Here is an 8479-nt window from a genome sequence, read left to right as displayed (position 1 = left end):
AACCGCCTTGGCATAGGACCTATAGGAGATTGGGTAGGAGCGACGATGCTGCTGGAAGATAGAGGCGACCGTCGAAGAAGAGTAGCCCCTGGTCTATTAACCAAGCCTGAGCGGTTGTGCCATCTTCTATGGCCATGGTGATGGTGCATAGCTCCCATTGCTGAAGTATAGCTCGGCGCAGGTGCTAGAAGAAGACATTGGTGGTGTCGATGTAGTCGAGGGTGTTGGGGCGGCGAGCTCGATTCTCCCTGTTCAAGATGTTGCGGGGCGGAGGCGGCGCTGCTTCTCGTGTTGCCCACCGGATTGGTGGAGGTGCTGGCAGGGTGTGGACGGTAGCCGGAGCATGTCGTGGCTGAACAATGGTGAAGGTGATGGGGTGGTGTTTACACCAAAATTTGGGAGAAGAACGCGGGAACTCGCAGGCTTCCAAGTTTGTGACAATCAAGGAATTGGTTGCATGAGGATCAATATCAGCCGGTTCGGCTGTGACACTGGAATCGGCTCTCTTTAAATGGCGTCAGCAGACAACGATGATGAACCACGATCGGCGTTGGGAAGATACATATCAGACTCTACAAAAGGGGAAATATTAGGGTCCAAGTTATCTTAAGATAGGAATATTTTCTTCATACCAAAGATTGTACCAAGTTGTACTTGAGTAGGAGTCATGCGTAGGTCCCGGGTATAAATATCAAACTCCAGCTATTGTAAAAGACACACAATCAATCAAATACAAGTTACTTACTTTTTTTGGCCCCGGCCACCCCTTAGGAGTAGGAGTAGAGTAGATCTCGGTGAGTTCTTCAGCAAGTACGGCTGCATCAATTCGGTCGACCTCCACTACTTGTTTGTAAGTACCGTCATGGCTTATACCTCTATTCGTACGGCTACATCGATCCGATCGACCTCCACTGTGACTCTGGTATAAGTTAGTTATCGGTTCTTGTCTAGTTCAAGTAAGGTTGCATCGATCCGGTCAACCTCCACTGCTTGAACTAGATTAAGGTCAAGTTATCGGCTCTAAGGGTGGTGTTCCTTCGGATAGATTCATTAAGTTACCGATATTGCTTATTGCTTCTATTATTTATTTAATTACAGCAATATCACTTCGCCCGATTAGGATTGATCTAGATCAGCCTTATATCCTTTTTTAACCCATCGTTTGCTAATCTAAACTAATCCAATCTACACTTTAAATGATGAGTTATGTTTTATCGGCTGTTTTATATCAATCTTGATCGTGCATAGCGTGTGGTTAAGGCATGTCTGATCTTGAGTAGATCTAGTGGCTAACGAAAACAGTTTCATAGCCCGTTATCATGGCCTGTGTGATTCTGCCTCACACCCCACTATTAGCATCGTGGAGTGGGGATCGTTACATGGTAGATCTGTTCCTGAGAGGGCATGACCTCAACTGTGCGCTATGCCTGAATTGGATGTTTTAGCTGATATCGAGTGCTTTCACGAACTGTTCACATTACGAGATCGTTGAAGTAGGGATAGGTTGAAAGATGTGTTAGCCCCATGATCTTATTATTGTATTACGACCTATATGATTCTGCCTCATGCCCCACTGATATTAGTAATAAGTTAGGGTCATCGAGTCTATTGTTGTTTCTACGGCCTACATGATTCTACCTCATGCCCCATTGGTCATAGCGATAGATGAGATCTAATATGTTTATTAGATTTATCTTTATTAAATGGTTAAATGATGATGAGCTGTTTCATTTATACAAAAGGGGTTCAGTTACTTGTAGTCATTGGCTTAGCATGAACTAATTATTGTTGACATCTTATTGCATTGACTAATATTTGTCTAAATAATGATATTCATCCTGAATGATAATCGATTCTTCTTACACAACTCTATGAGCTTTAACTAATTTACTCTTATGAATATGCTGGAATCGACTATTTAGTCAATCTCCTTTCATATCGGCTCTCAGAGCCGCACATTCGGGACTGTCTAGCAACACCGGCACATTCCGCCCTAAATTACTGATAAACTTACTCTCCTTGTCAATTGTAGGGTCAAATTGACTGGCACATCTCGGGAGGAGTGTGTAGGATCGACCACCCTTACACTGAAGCTAGGCGGATCTCCAGCTCCATCGAGCGGACCCTTCCGGCTTGCTCGTGTGCCCTCGGCACGGGACAAAAATTCCATGTCAACACACATTTCTGGCATGCTCCGTGGGACCCCACAATCGTCATGGCGGTTCACAACAACAATGACATCCTTATGATACATTATGAAGATCTACCTGATGGAGATAAAGATGTCATCAGCAAAGCTACAAAAGAATTTTAGAGCAAATGTTTGTTATCCTACACCAAAACACGTGACAACACAATTGTTCAAAAATTTCCACTACCAATAGTTCTATTACACGGGCAGACAGATACAACTGAAGCTGAAGATAGACGTTTCTTTATGGAAGTTGTAGACAAATCTATTCGTGATGCCATATCAAGCCATAGTGAAGCTTTCTTAGACACATTCCACAACGCCATAAAAGAAGTGATTCATAGGTTTCTAGTTGGTCAAGTTGGGCTGGCTTATTATAATATTCTAAATCCATCGACCCAATGGACTAATCAAGTCGGTACCAGCCATCAAGAAGCAGCACCAACTGGTAATGGCGATATCCAGGCAGTTCAGGGTTCATCTAAACAAGCTCAAGGTACTACTACGAATCAAATACAGTATAATCCTGGACCCTCAGTACAGCATGTGCAACAGCCGGCAGGGCAAGGTCAAAACCAGGTGATCAATTTTGGCACATCAGACCACATACCACCATCGGCTCAAAAAATAACACCCTCAATTCAAAGGATCCGTAGAGATATGATCCTTATGTCTATAATCAGAGACTTCAAGCAGCAAACCAGCAAAGGACCCAGTAGATAAAGATTCCACAAGGGTATCATTATGGCACAAATTATAATACCCTTCACATGATTCCAAATCCAGGGTATCAAGGCACGCGTGATTTCAATCCACAGATGGGTCAACAGGTGCAGAGAAATCCAAATTCAAATGCTGATGAGTTGCTGCTGAAGGTGACTGAGATGATGAAGAATCAGTTCGGTCTAAAGCCAAAAGGGCTGACCTTTTCGTACAAACGCCTATATCCAGAATGGTATGATTTGGTCGTTCGTTCTGCAAATTACAGGCTTCCGGAATTTGCTAAGTTCACTAGTCAAGATAGTACAAGCATAATAGAACATGTCAGACGGTATCTTACATAATTGGGTGAAGCATCAGTTGAGGATGCCCATCGAGTTTGTTTCTTCTCTTTCTCCCTGTCAGGGCCAACCTTCACTTGGTTTTCATTGCTGCCAGTCAATTCTATTGCCAATTGGGCTGACCTAGAGAAGAAGTTTCATACATATTTTTACACTAGGATTAGAGAAAAGAAGATTACCGATCTAACAACTATAAGGCAGAAGACCAATGAATCAGGCACTGAGTTTCTTTAGAGGTTCCATGAGACTAGGAACTTGTGCTTCTCATTAAACTTGGCTGATGATCAGCTAGCTGCTTTAGCCGTTCAAGGAATGCTGCCAATGTGGAAAGAAAAGCTACTAGGACAAGAATTTGACAACTTGGGTCAATTGGCTCAACGAGTGGTAGCGCTCAATAGCTAATTCCAGAGTATGCGCAGAGATACCTGATTCCAGAAGAGTACCATAATGGCTGAAGCTTATAATCCATACTCAGTTGATGACGGCTATGAAGATGAAGAGGAACAGGTTGCTACGGCTGAATGGATTTGGGGCAAAAGACAGTGATGGTACCAAATCCTTGGGGAAGAGGAGTCGAGGAGAGCTATGACTTTGATGTCATAAAATCAGACAAGCTCTTCTATTTCTTGCTTGAGAAGGGGCAGATCAAGTTGCCCAATAATCATGTTATGTTGCCCCCTGATCTGTTGAAGAATAAGAAGTTCTACAAGTTCTATAACGCTACTTCTCATCCACTAATGAATGCAGAATTTTCAGCAGCATATACAGAGGGCTATTCAGCAAGGAAGGCTCAAATTTGATACGCCTCAGAAAATTAAAGTTGATGTAATCCTTTCCCAGGAGATCAAAACATGGTTGATGCTGGGCTACTCAAAGGAAAGACTAAGGTCCTAACATCAACCAAATCAAAAGAAGCTAGAACAGTCGATCCCAAGATGCAAATATCGGATGACGAGTACAGAGAGATTAGAAGACGTCGCGCTAAGCAAAAGAGCCGATATGAGCAGGGGGAACGTCAAAAGATGGGGCAACAAAGCCGCGAGTTACATCTTAGATCCTATTGAATAAGTGGCAGTGGCAGAAGGAAAAGGATTATCAGCGTTGGTTAAAGGATCAAGAATACCAGCGTCAACTGGAAAAAGAGAGGTACGAAAGGAAATAAACCGAATCACATTGGAATTGTCCTTTCTTTAGACATTGCTGGAATGAAGGTTTAAAGTTGCCTACTAGACATAACTGTCCAGAATGTAACAATCAATATTGGGAGTTTAGGCAATCTCAAACCAACTACCAGTCTATCCAAGCTCAAGATGCATATCATCATAATAAAAGTGTTCATGATCGGCTTAGAAAACAAGTTGTAGACCAAGACTGGGCTAATTATGAAGAAGAAGACAATGAGAGAGAATATGTCTGGCAGGAAGGCCAATGGTGCCTAGGAAGTTTGACAAGAAGCCAGAAGAGAAGGGTGCAACGCTTAAGGAATAAAGAGTTGGAATAGGCTCAGGCATCTGGTAAACCTCAAGTATGGCGTACTAAGCAAACAACCGATAGAAAGCAACCATCGGCTAATATCCAAATGACTTTTCTGTTGCCATCAGAATTTAGAGCTCTGGCAGATCAAGAAGTTTATTCGGATTTCGATGAATCAGAGTATGAGGAGATAGTTACCAAGTTGACGGTTGTACAACAAGCAATATTTGATAAACCAGTCAACCATCGGCACTTAAAGGCTTTATATATGAAAGGTTTTGTTGATAGGAAGCCGATGAATAAGATGTTGATGGACGGAGATGCTTCTATCAATCTTATGCCTTACACCACTTTTCGTAAACTCGGCAAGGGACCAGGAGATCTGATGGAGACGGATGTAATGCTTAAGGATTTTGGAGGTAATACGTCTAAGACCCAGGGGGCAACAAATGTCGAATTGACAATCAGAAGTAAGACTGCTCACCACATTCTTCGTCATCGATGGAAAAGGGTCGTATAGTTTACTCCTTGGTCGTGATTGGATTCATGTGAACTGTTGTGTACCATCGACCATGCATCTGTGTTTGATTCAATGGCGTGGAGATGATGTCGAACTAGTTCACGCTGATGAGTCTATGAGCATCGCAACAGCCGATCCAGTCTTCTAGGAACTAGGAGACTTCGAATGCTTTTCTAGCAAGTTATGGGAAGGAGGTTTCATTAAGATCAGCAATAAAAGCCAACAACCGATGCAAGCGACCGGCTCTGAGAGTTTGTTTTAGTGAATAGTCATGGCTTCACGTCGGCCATTGGAATAAAGAAAAATAAGCATTAGTTCTGAGTATGGGTTTAGGCCGACGTATGTGAATACTAAGTCAAATCATAAGTAATAGATCTATTAAAGGAATTTTGTTTTGCTGAATGGGATGCTTGACCTGGGTTGATCAATCATTTAACCTTTGGTATGAAAAGTTCTGCGGTGAAAAATATGCAAGGGGATGTTATCCTGGCATTTGATCAATACTCGATAGTCGATTCGTTTAGTCATCGGCTCTAATAGCCGGTACCAGAAGGGCATCGCCTCTAGTTCAAAAAATGAAAATCTAAGATGAAAATCTTCAAAGATATGCAAGCTGATACGATATGTATCGCTTATAGGGCAAAAACAAAAAACAAAGACATTCACGATATACACAGGGGCATTGCACTAAGACAATCATGGAAAAGCAGAAGATTTCATTCATTAGTTCACCCTAAATACAATCTAATCGAAGACCTTGTTCACCACATCCTGAGCGGATGTGATGTCTACTATGGCCTCCGCTGCTATAACGAATTCTTTGAGCTGGTCCTCATGTTCCTCAGGGCCATCGCCCATTGGGAAACTAGTCTCCATGGCATGGAGCTTGTACCCAGTTTGGACTTACACCATGGTCAGCGCCACTGCCGCACCATGATGAACGCCATGGAGGGCGATCTTCTGAACGCGGACTGGGTTTTCTTGGAGACGAGCGTCGATGGGGGAACCCCGAGCATTGACGACATTCATGGCCACATTCACTGCCAGTTGGAGAGATTCCAACTGCACTATCTGGGCTGGCAATCACAGGAACAAAAAGACTATCAAGATAAAGTCAATGGAAATTGAAATGAGGCGTTCCTGGAATTCATCTTACCCGCCACCATGGTGTCAGACTTGGCCAGCCATGCTCGGACGACACTGGCCTCCTCCTCGGCCACATGAAGGGTAGCCTAAGAGACCCCGAGGCGAATCTCAAGTTGGCCATTCTCCCAAGTCGCCTCGGAATAACGATTCTGAGCCATCCTCCACTCATGAAGGAAACGCCGGGCGTCGTCGCCATTGTAGGAGTCGGAAGAATCCAATAACGAGGTCGGCACAGAAGATGCCACATTGGAGGGCTCGCCGGCCCTAGGAAGGGGACGAAGACTCATTCATAATAAACCTATAGGCGAGTCAGAACAGTTCATCGTCATAAACAGGAAATGTCAATCTTACCTCATGCATCAGAGACACTGGTTCATCGACATGATCTCCTCTGGGATCTTCTTTGTTGTGCGCTTGTCTCGATTGTCCTCACCGGTCATGAATGATGATTGGATCTATGGAAGGGAGAAAGAAAACCACTATAGGGTTTCAGCAGGTGGAGAAGTGCAAAGGAGCAGTTGCAAGTGGAGATGTGTTCAAGGCCAAAATCCTCGACTGGTATTTGAAGCGACGGAGCAAAGAGGTGGATGCCTCGGGACACGCAAAAGGCAACCGCAATTAATAGAAGGCAAAGCGCGCCTCACTAATGCTGAAGAGAATATAGCATTGGGCGACTGAAGGTAGAAAAATTGAAGGGTTATCTTGATAAAACTGAGTTTTTAGACTTAATTGGATTAAGATTAGAAGTACGGAGTCGGCTGTTTTCAAATTGGCTCTTTAGCCAAAACAAGAAATACAACGAAACAACAAAAATATGGCTATCATTGGTCCTACACAAGACACGTATTGACATATAGATCACAAGTTTAGAACATCCTAGATGACTTTCAGTACTTCTAGCCGGATAGCATCAGCTTCTGCAATCTTTTGCTCGTATTCTTTGGCTGTTCCAGGAGTGTTCTCAAGGCTACTTCGGATGGCTCTGCCTTCTTTTACTTTGGCCAACAGTTCCTGTTTCTTCTGTTTGATGGTATCAGGTATTTGGGCTAGAGTGGACTTGCGATGATCAATGGCAGCCTTCATGTTTTCCAGCTCCTTCTCAAGTTCTGCACGCTTCATTTCTAGTTGGGACAACTCTGGATCAGTCTTAAGGGAGGAGTTCTTCAAATCATCAATCAAATGCGTCAGCTCTTTAGCCTCTTGCCTATTAGAGTTCTCCTTGGCCAGCAAGGCTTCATGATTGGACGAGTTTCTCTGGGTCTTTTTCACCTTCAGGGCCTGATCTTCGAAAACGGACAAAGATGACAAGACTCTAGAGAGAGCTGGGGATGGATCACCCTTAATGGCCAAGAAGACTCTCTGCATTGAATCAGTATCTTAGACCAAATCAGCTATATTCTTCTCAAATATTGGCAATATGTTTCTTAGCCGATTTCATGTCTCCTTCGACAAAGCTTCATTAGAGGAAGTGGCTGACGATCTGATTTCATCTTCATCAAAATACTCCTCAAGATCGAAAGAATAGCTTTGGGCTAGAAGATTGAGAGCCTGTGTACAAAAGAAATCTTGATTAGGAGGTTCAAAATGGTTTATCACAAAGCGGATGGCAAAGAGGATACAATACCTTCTCTGTAGTAGCCTCTGTCTGAAGAGGGGGAACAACTGATGATGCACCAATAGCATCTGGTTGAATCAGCTCTAAGCTTCTAGCGTTGGTATCTGCAATGACAAGGAAGGATTTTTTCAATTCATGTTTGTTGTAAAGAAATGAGCTAAGCATATGACTTTCCTACCATCAGTTGTGTGCTGGACTGGGGAATCGATAGTTTGGACATCGGCAACAGCAGGATTATTTTTAATAAGGAGACAGTCAGACTCCTGCTCTTGCATGAGTGTTTCCTCGGGAAGTATCTGACATAGCAAGAAATTGGATGGGGGATAAAAATTGAGTAAATCAGGAAAATAAAGATAAATTCCCATAAGCATCAAGGATGAAACTCACGTTTTCTGCTAATATGGAAGCATCGGTTATCTCAACTGAAATTGGCTCCTCTTGAGGATCAGTCGGTGGGGGTTTAGATGGTGCTG

Source organism: Miscanthus floridulus, chromosome 17 (genome assembly GCF_019320115.1).
Source record: "Miscanthus floridulus cultivar M001 chromosome 17, ASM1932011v1, whole genome shotgun sequence".
Classification (NCBI taxonomy): domain Eukaryota; kingdom Viridiplantae; phylum Streptophyta; class Magnoliopsida; order Poales; family Poaceae; genus Miscanthus; species Miscanthus floridulus.
Note: the sequence above shows the minus strand (reverse complement) of the source record.